We start from the raw sequence: 12430 nt of genomic DNA on the forward strand, positions 1-12430 counted from the left end.
GATACTCTTTAGAAAACTTGAAAAATTATATAAGTCTCAGATAAACTGCTGGTATGACTTAATAACATTAGAAAATTTTGAGAAATATGGAATTATTCCAAAGGGTCTGAAATTACAAAAAGCCTCAATCTTTGAATTGGAGGAAGTAGAATATCTTAGCGAATGGGAGGAAGCAATGGATGAATGTTCTAGGAAATTTATAACAATACTTAAGAAATACAGAGATAAGAAGGTAGAGAAACTTACAAATGAAATAGCTCAGGTTGAAAGTGTTTTAAATGAATACAAAGAGGATGTCCTATATAAAGAGCTTGATAGTAGGAATCGGACAGCTTTGAAACACTTTGAATCTGAAATTATTAAGAATAAGAAAAAGAAACTATACAATGCCCTGTATGGTGATCTAACCCACAAGCACAGGAAAATGGGAGAATACCAAGAGATAACAATAATGAAGTAGTGGGGAGTCCCATAAAAGAAAAAGAAAAAGAACAGAGACAAATGAGATATGCGAATGGACAACCAAAATTTAATGTAAACAAAAGAATGGTAAACTAGGGCCACAAAATGGCAATAATAGAAACACACCAAATGGGAAGAATAATAAACAAAAATACAAGCAATTTTGGTAATGGTACTTTTAAAGAGAGGGGAAAGATCAGACTATAATGACCCCACTACCCCAGAGAAAGCAGACCTCGGGTAGATTCCCAATATGGGGGAAGCCAAGGTGCAAGACCAAAAACCAACTACCAGAGATTGAATAATCCACCTCTGGAAATAATAATAAGAATAGCCAAAAAGGTAAGATAACTACACCAGCGACCCTAATATACAGAGTGAGTTTGGGGGCTATTTTCCATATAGAAGGGAACAGCTGGAGAAACCGTTTTTTTAGGCCAGCGCACAAACGAAAAACATCACGAGGGGGACCAGGAAACCCAAAAAGAGGGATAGAACCAGACGAAGAGGATGTAGAGGAGGTGTGGCATACAGAGCCAAAAAACAAAAAAGGGAAAGACACGTTACTATTAGGGAAACATGACCAAGACATCTTCAATATATCAAAGAAAATATTGACAAAGGATGAGGAAACCCTATTAAAGAAGGGGCTATCCTTTGCTCCAGGATGTAGCACCTAATAGCTTTGAGCTATTTATTGACATTAAAAAAATGATCAGGAAACTTACTCTGTCCAGACATTTTAAATTAAAGGAAAAAAGGATTAGAAAATAATGTTGGAATAATTCCAAACACCTTGGATGACTCCATATTGAGTAATACAAATGGAGAATACTGAAAATATGGGGGAAGTGGATGAGAATCATCTTGTCGATGTGCTTATAGATTTGGAAGAAGAAGCCCAAAATATACCAATTGTACATAGCTCATTAAAACAAAAATCCTCATTTTTTCCATATAACTCAAAAGGAAATTGTATTTCTGTATTGAAAGCCTCTTAGAGAAGGAGGTCTCTGAGATCTGTATCAAAGATAACGAAAGGAGGAAAACAAGAAAGGGAAACCTTTCGAAAGCAGAAAAAATGGCTTTAAAAAATCTCAGTGAAAACAGAGACCTAGTGATTCGGAGCGCTGATAAAGGCGGAGGAATTGTAGTGCAGGATAGGAGGGAATATGTTATGGAGGCAGATAGGTTGCTGAATGATAAGGATACCTATCAGAGATTATCTCATAACCCCACTAAGGAATATTTGGAGAATATAATTGCACTACTCTCCAAGGGCAGAATAGATCGAGTGCTAAGTAACCAAGAATACAGATATTGGTGGTTGAGGATCCAGTACTCCCTATTTTTTATCAACTGCCCAAAATCCACAAGGGGGTTAAACAATCCCCCGGGCAGACCCATTGTGTCGGGGATTGGAGGCCTAACAACCAAACTATCTGAATATTTCGATCACATACTTAAACCAATGGTACCATGCTTAAGATCCTATGTACAGGATTACTCTCCACATATTAAAAATCCTAAAGGACCTTATCTGGCAAGAGAATTGTATCTGGGTTACCATGGATGTATGCTCATTATATACTTCAATACCGCAAGCACTAGGTATTACAGCTGTTAAATATTTCTGTGGAAAATGCGGCTACATTAATGAAACCCAGATGGATTTTTGGAAAAAGCAATTGATTTTGTACTAAAGAAAAACTATTTTTCTATTGAGGGCAAGTATTTCCTCCAAACCAGGGGGGACGGCCATGGGACGAAATTTGCCCCGGACTTTGCCAACCTCTACATGGGCTGGTGGGAGGATCTATTATTTTTAATTCAGAGAACCCATACAAAGAACACATTATGCAGTGGTACTGATATATAGATGACATATTGATTGTCTGGCGAGGCACTACAGAGACACTAACAGAATTTGCTGAATATGCAAATAGAAATACCACTCAACTTAAGCTTTACCATGGAGTCCAGTCAAACAAGGGTGACGTTCCTGGACTTGGAAATAATACAGGAACATGGGGATGTCTACACGAAGCTGTATAGGAAACCCACAGACACCAATGGATACCTGCATGCTGAGAGTGGGCACCACAGTAAGTGGAAGAGAAACATCCCACTGGGCCAATATCAAAGAGCTAAACGAAATTGTGCCAAAGATAACGATTTTCAGAAAGAATCAGAAATAATTACAAATAGGTTCCTAGCAAAAGGGTATCCACGGGGACTACTTAATGGCACAAAAGGAAAAGTGGATAAAATGGATAGGAAAAAACTGATAACTAAAGAAACAGTGGAAAGTGTAGATAAGAAAATACCAGATAAACGAAAGATCCAATTAGTCCACCAGGTATAATAGGGCAGCAAAAAACATTGAGGGAGCAGTGAAAAAGCATTGGCATATTCTTATGCAAGATCCTATTCTGAAAGAGATGCTAAACGAGAAGGGACAGATTATTTTTAAAAAGAAATATTAATGTACAAAACAAAATAAGTCCAAGTATGCTTAGACCAAATATAAAAGGTAAAAACTGGCTAGAGAAACAAGCCCAGGGCTCCGTTCAAATGTGGGAAGAAAAGGATGCACCTGTTGTAGCCATATGGATGCCGAGCAATCATTTTTTTGGGGCAACAAATAACAACAGGCAGTATGAAATAAAAGATCTAATTACCTGTAGAACAAATTATGTGGTATACCTCCTTAAGGTGTTCGTGTGACAGGGTCTATATAGGGCGTACAAAACGCTGTATGAAAACTAGATTCAGTGAGCACCTTAGAAACAGAGGCAGGTAAAGATAATCATGGCGTATCAGCACACTTCTTAGAAGTACATAATCAGGATGATACTAGTCTCACATTATTGGGATTGAACATATAAAAAGAGACATAAAGAGGTGGAAATCGTCTGCTACGACTCAGACAACGGGATACCTCTGGATCCATAAATTACAGACCTTGGGTCCAGGGGGTCTCAACCGTGATATCGATCTAGCAGCATTTTTAGACACATAAATATAAATAGAGGGAGTTTTTTTATACACACACCCACTACCCACTACAGTCTATTGGGAGTACATCAATAGCTAACAATATGGGCATTATATTATAAAACTGGATGACTTTGTGGACATCTATCCCCATAAATCTCTATGAATCTATTAGTTTGTGGATTTTTATAAATACATGATTTTTATAGCAATATGCATTTTTTATATTCTTGTAACTATACCCCTATCTATTTATTTGTATATAGTTCAAACTGTTTTTGAGAATGAAATGATTGTACTATATATACATATAATTTTGTTTTATCTATTTATATATCAATTGTGAGTAAATGTAAACTGTAATATGTGCATTTTTATTAGCTTTGTATTATCTCTATATCTTCTATCATCAGTGTTTTTATGCATATCAAATTGTATGCTAGGTTTTAACGTATTATTCCGAATTGTCCTGTTTTTATATGAGATGAATGCATAATGATTCTTTTAGGACGAAAAGTCACAATAGGTACGATATAAATAGCTACTGTGCAGCTTACGAGACAGCGTGGAGCATGTTAACAGATAAATACTATGTGTTACGACTCTACTGCTACTTCCCGGGGAAACACCCCAACTATACGCCCCAGATCATATCAAATCAAAATCTGGAGGCGTGTTGTTCACACCAAAATAAGGGGCAGATTATGGTCAGTATGAGGCATAGCCTCTGACGGAAGCGGGAGGAGCCCGCGAAACGCGTAAGGCCACGCCCATAATCTGACGTGTGAGGAGATGGGATTGTGATTGATGCTTGGAACAAACTATTAGCCGGCTAATATAGTTTGTTTTCTAACGCACACTCACACGATCCCTCTATACACTATATACTCAACAGCATTTTTACAAGCTTAGTCCCCAGAGATATCCGTTCATATTACAATATTGGCTGACACGGAGGGGGACAACAAGGAGGATCACCGGTGCTGGAGTAATACCGTGTGCATATCTTTAAGGAGCAGACTTACCTCATATGTTTGAGGGCATTTTGTGAGTGTAAATCTATATATGTTTTATCTTTCAATAAAGTGTGAACTTACTTACTGCACTTAGATTGTGGATGCGCTCTTTCTCCTTTCATCTTCCAGAGAAATACACCTTAACGGTGGATCTAAATGGCATTAATGATCAGGTGGAATATAGCGCAATATCATATTCAGGTGCCAAAAGGCCTAACTAAATCTCTAAATAAAATCCAGCTATCGGACTTTATCAGGACAATGATATGGATAACCCTCTAACAGACCGGTACTAAAAAATCGTGTGATAGACTAAATAGGTCTCTCAGTATGTAGGGGTATAATAATAACAGTTATTTCACAGAGCATCCAGTAGACATGTATTGTTGTCGTAAATACTCAACATTATATTGTTATAAGTTGCCGTGGGGATACTATCTGCTGTAGAATATATCAATACTGGCCATACACTGAGTCAGGGGGTTAATTATATATGTAAGGAAAAGACAGTGTCGATTCACATGTGTTATTATTAACATCAGACTTCAGTGCTGTACACTAGTTCTGGAGAGAATAGCGATATATACTGAATATGACAGTCTTAAAAAGGCTGAGAATAACAAGTATCTCCATGGAACATAAGTTACAAATTGTTAGATTCCCATTAGGTCTAGAGTATTAAATGTTCAATATAAATAATACTATCTAATTGGCTAATATGCTGCTATTACAATAATACACTATAAAAATGAAGGCAAATGTCTCATTGGTGCGCTAATTGCAAATTATTATTATTGAAATTCAAAGAAGAGAGAACCTATATGTTCGTAAAAATATTACAAGTAAGCTGTGGTCTGCTACGATTAGACCGGGTAGTGAGATTCCAGTACGTGGAGGCTACCCACCCAAATAAAGACTACACATAATTAGCAGAGCTGTCTACGGCTATACCAATTGTCATCCGTCAACATAGTAATATTATAAACTAAACTGCCATAGCTTTTTCAAAGCTCTTTTACGAAACATATAACGGGGAATAGGGGACCTAATCGTCTCTCTCTGGTTGTTGTTTTTTTAACTTGCAGTAACCGGTATCTAAGGCTACTTAAATATTTACGCTATGGCAGTTTAGTCTTATATATTAACTATGTTGACGGCTGATAAAGTCCCGATAGCTGGATTTTATTTAGAGATTTAGTTAGGCGATTTTGGCACCTGAAAATTGATCTAATTGGTATTGAGAGTCCACAGAATGGCTGCGTTAGGCTCCAAAAAAGGAGGTTATAGAGCATATTTAACGCAACTTCAACTCTCGATACCAGAGTTGCTTACGGCGCGGCCCAGCCTCAAAAACGGGCTCGTGCACGATTCCCCCATAGGAAAACAATGGGGCTGTTTGAGCTGTAAAAAACCTAACACCTGCAAAAAAGCCGCATTCAGCCTCCTAACGCAGCCCCATTATTTGCTATGGGGAAACACTTCCTACGTCTGCACCTAACACTCTAACACATGTACCCGAGTCTAAACACCCCTAACCTTACACTTATTAACCCCTATTCTGCCGCCCCCGATATCGCTGACCCCTGTATATTTTTAACCCCTAATCTGCCGCTCCGTAAACCGCCGCTACTTACATTATCCCTATGTACCCCTAATCTGCTGCCCCTAACACCGCCGACCCCTATATTATATTTATTAACCCCTAATCTGCCCCCCACAACGTCGCCTCCACCTGCCTACACTTATTAACCCCTAACTTCTGCCCGACCGGACCTGAGCGCTACTATAATAAAGTTATTAACCCCTAATCCGCCCTCACTAACCCTATAATAAATTAGTAGTAACCCCATAATCTGCCCCTCGCTAACATCGCCGACACCTAACTTCAATTATTAACCCCTAATCTGCCGACTGGAGCTCACGCTATTTATAATAAATTTATTAACCCCTAAAGGTTACTTTGTATTATTTTAACCAGGTACAATAGCTATTAAATAGTTAAGAACTATTTAATAGCTAAAATAGTTAAAATAATTACAAATTTACCTGTAAAATAAATCCTAACCTTAAGTTACAATTAAACCTAACACTACCACTATCAATAAATAAATTAAATTCAATTCAACAATTAAATACAATGAAATAAACTAACTAAAGTACAAAAATAAAAAGAAACTAAGTTACAAAAAAATAAAAAAAATATTTACAAACATTAGAAATATATTACAACAATTTTAACTAATTACACCTACTCTAAGCCCCCTAATAAAATAACAAAGCCCCCAAAATAAAAAAATGCCCTACCCCTATTCTAAATGACTAAAGTTCAAAGCTCTTTTACCTTAATAGCCTGAACAGGGCCCTTTGCGGGGCATGCCCCAAGAAGTTCAGCTCTTTTGCCTGTAAACAAAAACATACAATACCCCCCCCCAACATTACAACCCACCACCCACATACCCCTAATCTAACCCAAACCCCCCTTAAATAAACCTAACACTAAGCCCCCTGAAGATCTCCCTACCTTGAGTCGTCTTCCCCCAGCCGAGCCAAATTCTTCATCCAAGCGGAGCAAGAAGAGGTCCTCCATCGGTAGAAGTCTTCATCCAAGTGGGGCAGAAGAGGTCTTCCATCCGATTGAAGTCTTCATCCAAGAGGCATCTTCTATCGTCATCCATCTGGAGCGAGCGGGCAGCATCCTGAAGACCTCCGACGCGGAACATCCATCCTGGCCGACGACTGAACGACGATGACGGTTCCTTTAAATGACGTCATCCAAGATGGCGTCCCTCGAATTCCGATTGGCTGATAGGATTCTATCAGCCAATCGGAATTAAGGTAGGAAAATCTGATTGGCTGATTGAATCAGCCAATCAGATTTAGCTTGCATTCTATTGGCTGATCGGAACAGCCAATAGAATGCAAGCTCAATCTGATGGTGATTGGATCAGCCAATCGGATTGAACTGATTCTGATTGGCTGATTCCATCAGCCAATCAGAATATTCCTACCTTAATTCCGATTGGCTATTAATAGCTATTGTACCTGGTTAAAATAATTACAAAGTTACCTGTAAAATAAATATTAATCCTAAAATAGCTATAATTTAATTATAATTTATATTGTAGCTATATTAGGATTATTTTACAGGTAAGTATTTAGCTTTAAATAGGAATAATTTATTTAATAAGAGTTAATTAATTTCGTTAGATTAAAATTATAATTAATTTAGGGGGGTGTTAGTGTTAGGGTTAGACTTAGTAGCGGCGAGGTCCGGTCGGCAGATTAGGGGTTAATAATTGAAGTTAGGTAGGTCGGCGATGTTAGGGAGGGCAGATTAGGGTTAATACTATTTATTATAGGGTTAGTGAGGCGGATTAGGGGTTAATAACTTTATTATAAGTAGCGGTGCGGTCTGCTCGGCAGATTAGGGGTTAATAAGTGTAGGCAGGTGGAGGCGACGTTGAGGGGGGCAAGATTAGGGGTTAATAATATAATATAGGGGTCGGCGGTGTTAGGGGCAGCAGATTAGGGGTACATAGCTATAATGTAGGTGGCGGCTCTTTGCGGTCGGCAGATTAGGGGCTTAATTATTGTAGGTAGCTGGCTGCGACGTTGTGTGAGGGCAGGTTAGGGGTTAATAAATCATAATATAGGGGTCGGCGGTATTAGGGGCAGCAGATTAGGGGTACATAAGTATAACGTAGGTGGCGGTCGGCAGATTAGGGGTTAAAAAATTTAATCAAGTGTCGGCGATGTGGGGGGGCCTCGGTTAGGGGTACATAGGTAGTTTATGGGTGTTAGTGTACTTTAGAGCACAGTAGTTAAGAGCTTTATAAACCGGCGTTAGCCCAGAAAGCTCTTAACTACTGACTTTTTTCTGCGGCTGGAGTTTTTGTCGTTAGATTTCTAACGCTCACTTCAGACAGACTCTAAATACCGGAGTTAGAAAGATCCCATTGAAAAGATAGGATACGCAAATGACGTAAGGGGATCTGCGGGTATGGAAAAATCGCGACTGAAAAGTGAGCGTTAGACCCTTTTTTGACTGACTCCAAAATACCGGCGGTAGCCTAAAACCAGCGTAGGAGCCTCTAACGCTGGTTTTCACGGCTACCGGCCAAACTCCAAATCTAGGCCAAAGTTATTGGTTTAAGTATTTTGAACATTGCAGTGCTGAAGATAGTGGGCAGGATAACGTGACATCATCGGCGAAATAAAGATATAACTTCAGAACGTTATGAAACTTCGTTTTGGAGAAAATATGGTCAGTAGGTTTTAATTAATGTTTATTAACTTTAATATGTTAGTTGTTTAGCTTAAAAATTATAACAGAAAGTAATCCTTTAATAGCGTGTTCTTGCTAGATTTGTGCTATTATGTCTGAAAAAAACCTTAACGACCAGTGACATACAGGGTACATTGTGGTCATTAAGGGTTAAAGTCCAGTTCCAGATTTTAAATTAGAAGTAAATTATGAATAAAATAAAAACTAAATAGCACCATCTTCTGGTGATGAAGTATTAAAGAGACACAGAACCCAATTTTTTTATTTTGTGATTCAGATAGAGCATACAATTTTAAGCAACTTTCTAATTTACTCCTGTTAGCAAATGTTCTTCATTCTTTGGTATCTTTTTTTAAAATGAAAGAATGTAAGTTTAGATGCCGGCACATTTTTTGTGAACAACGTGGTTGTTCTTGCTGATTGGTGGATAAATTCCTCCACCATTAAGAAGTGGCTTTCCAGGGTTCTGAATACAAACAAATAGCTTAGATGCCTTTTTTTCAAATAAAGATAGCAAAGAACAAGGAAAAATTAATAAAAGGAGTAAATTAGAAAATTTCTTAAAATTGCTGCTCTATCTGAATCACAAAAGAAAAATATTGGGTTCAGTGTCCCTTTTAAACAACAAATACATTGTAATTTTTATTTTTTATCAGCTAGTTATTGAATTGTCCTGTTGAAAAATAATACTAGTAACAATAACATAATTGTAAACTGATTGCACCTAGCTTGTCTGATTATGGCAAGCTGTTATTAAAAATAATAATATTATAGCAATATACAAAAAAGTCAGAACATTGTGGCAGTTACACATACCGGTAACTATTATAATTCAAGCTTATTAACTTCAAGCTGTGTTAACATCAGACAAAAACATGATCTGAAAGGGATTCTGAACCCAAATCTTTTTCTTTCATGATTCATATAGAGCAAGCAATTTTAAGCAACTTTCTAATTTACTCCTATTATCAATTTGTCTTCGTTCTCTTGGTATCTTTATTTGAAAAAGCAGTAATGCAAGCTTACAAGCCGGCCCCATCTTTGGTTCAGCACCTGGGTAGCACTAAATGTAGCCACCAATCAGCAAGTGCATCCTGGGTGCTAATATATAAACTTGTTGCATTCCTTGGATGGAAATAAGCTTGTGTATGATCCAACTTTAGCATTAGATTTTGGGTAACAGATGTAATATTTCTATATTAATGAGCATTAGCAGGAAGTATCTATCAACCAAACAGTATTAGTAGGAAGTACCGATCACCCAATGAACATCAGTAGCACATACTGTATGAAATAACATATTAGCGTTAGCAGGAAGTAATCTAGCAGCCAATCAGTATTAGTAGGAAGTACCGATCACCCAATAAACATTAGTAGCACATGCTGTACGTATTAACAAATTAGCATTAGCAGGAAGTATCTATCAGCCAATCAGTATTAGTAGGAAGTACCGATCACCCAATGAACATTAGTAGCACATACTGTATGTAATAACAAATTAGCATTAGCAGGAAGTATCTATCAGCCAATCAGTATTAGTAGGAAGTATCGATCACCCAATGAACATCAGTAGCACATACTGTATGTAATAACAAATTAGGATTAGCAGGAAGTATCTATCAGCCAATCAGTATTAGTAGGAAGTACTGATCACCCAATGAACATTAGTAGCACATACTGTATGTAATAAAAAATTAGCATTAGCAGGAAGTATCTATCAGCCAATCAGTATTAGTAGGAAGTACCGATCACCCAATGAACATTAGTAGCACATACTGTGTGTAATAACAAATTATCATTAGCAGGAAGTATCTATCAGCCAATAAGTATTATTAGGAAGTACCGATCACCCAATGAACATTAGTAGCACATACTGTACATAATAATGAATTATCATTAGCAGGAAGTATCTATTAGCCAATCAGTATTAGTAGGAAGTACCGATCACCCAATGAACATTAGTAGCACATACTGTACATAATAACAAATTATCATTAGCAGGAAGTATCTATCAGCATTAGTAGGAAGTACCGATCACCCAATAAACATTAGTAGCACATACTGTACGTATTAACAAATTAGCATTAGCAGGAAGTATCTATCAGCCAATCAGTATTAGTAGGAAGTACCGATCACCCAATAAACCTTAGTAGCACACACTGTACATATTAACAAATAAGCATTAGCAGGAAGTATCTATCATCCAATCAGTATTAGTAGGAAGTACCGATCACCCAATGAACATTAGTAGCACAAACAATATGTAATAACAAATTAGCATTAGCAGGAAGTATCTATCAGCCAATCAGTATTAGTAGGAAGTACCGATCACCCAATGAACATCAGTAGCACATACTGTATGTAATAACAAATTAGCATTAGCAGGAAGTATCTATCAGCCAATAAGTATTATTAGGAAGTACCGATCACCCAATGAACATTAGTAGCACATACTGTACATAGTAATGAATTATCATTAGCAGGAAGTATCTATTAGCCAATCAGTAATAGTAGGAAGTACCGATCACCCGATGAACATTAGTAGCACATACTGTACATAATAAATCATCATTAGCAGGAAGTATCTATCAACCAATCAGTATTAGTAGGAAGTACCGATCACCCAATAAACATTAGTAGCACATACTGTACGTATTAACAAATTAGCATTAGCAAGAAGTATCTATCAGCCAATCAGTATTAGTAGGAACAGTAACCGATCACCCAATGAACCTTAGTAGCACACACTGTACATATTAACAAATAAGCATTAGCAGGAAGTATCTATCATCCAATCAGTATAGTAGGAAGTACGATCACCCAATGAACATTAGTAGGACATACAATATGTAATAACAATTAGTATTAGCAGGAAGTATCTATCAGCCAATCAGTATTAGTAGGAAGTACTGATCACCCAATAACAATTAGTAGCACATACTGTACATATTAACAAATTATCATTAGCAGGAAGTATCTACCGATCTCCCAATGAACATAAGTAGCACATACTGTACGTATTAACAAATTATCATTAGCAGGAAGTATCTATCAGCCAATCAGTATTAGTAGGAAATACCAATCACCCAATGAACATTAGAAACACATACGCCTAGATTTAGAGTTCTGCGTTAGCCGTCAAAAGCAGCGTTAAGGGGTCCTAACACTGCTTTTGGCCACCCGCTGGTATTTAGAGTTCGACAGGAAAGGGTCTAACGCTCACTTCCCTACCGCGATTCCAGGCTACCGCAGATCCCCTTACGCCAATTGCGTATCCTATCTTTTCTATGGGATCTGCCTAACGCTGGTATTTGGAGTCTTGGGAGAAAGTGAGCGGCAGTCCCTCTACCGACAAGACTCCAGCCGCAAAAAAAAGTCAGTAGTTAAGAGCTTTATGGGCTAACGCCGGAATATAAAGCTCTTAACTACTGTGCTCTAAAGTACACTAACACCCATAAACTACCTATGTACCCCTAAACCGAGCCCCCCCCCCCCCACATCGCCACTCTATTTTTAACCCCTAATCTGCCGATCCCGGACATTGCCGCCACCTACGTTATACTTATGAACCCCTATCTGATGCCCCCTAACATCGCTGACCCCTATATTATATTTATTAACCCCTAATCTGCCCCCCCCAACGTCGCCACTACCTAACTACACTTATTAA

Source organism: Bombina bombina, chromosome 5, assembly GCF_027579735.1.
Source record: "Bombina bombina isolate aBomBom1 chromosome 5, aBomBom1.pri, whole genome shotgun sequence".
In the NCBI taxonomy this organism is placed as follows: domain Eukaryota; kingdom Metazoa; phylum Chordata; class Amphibia; order Anura; family Bombinatoridae; genus Bombina; species Bombina bombina.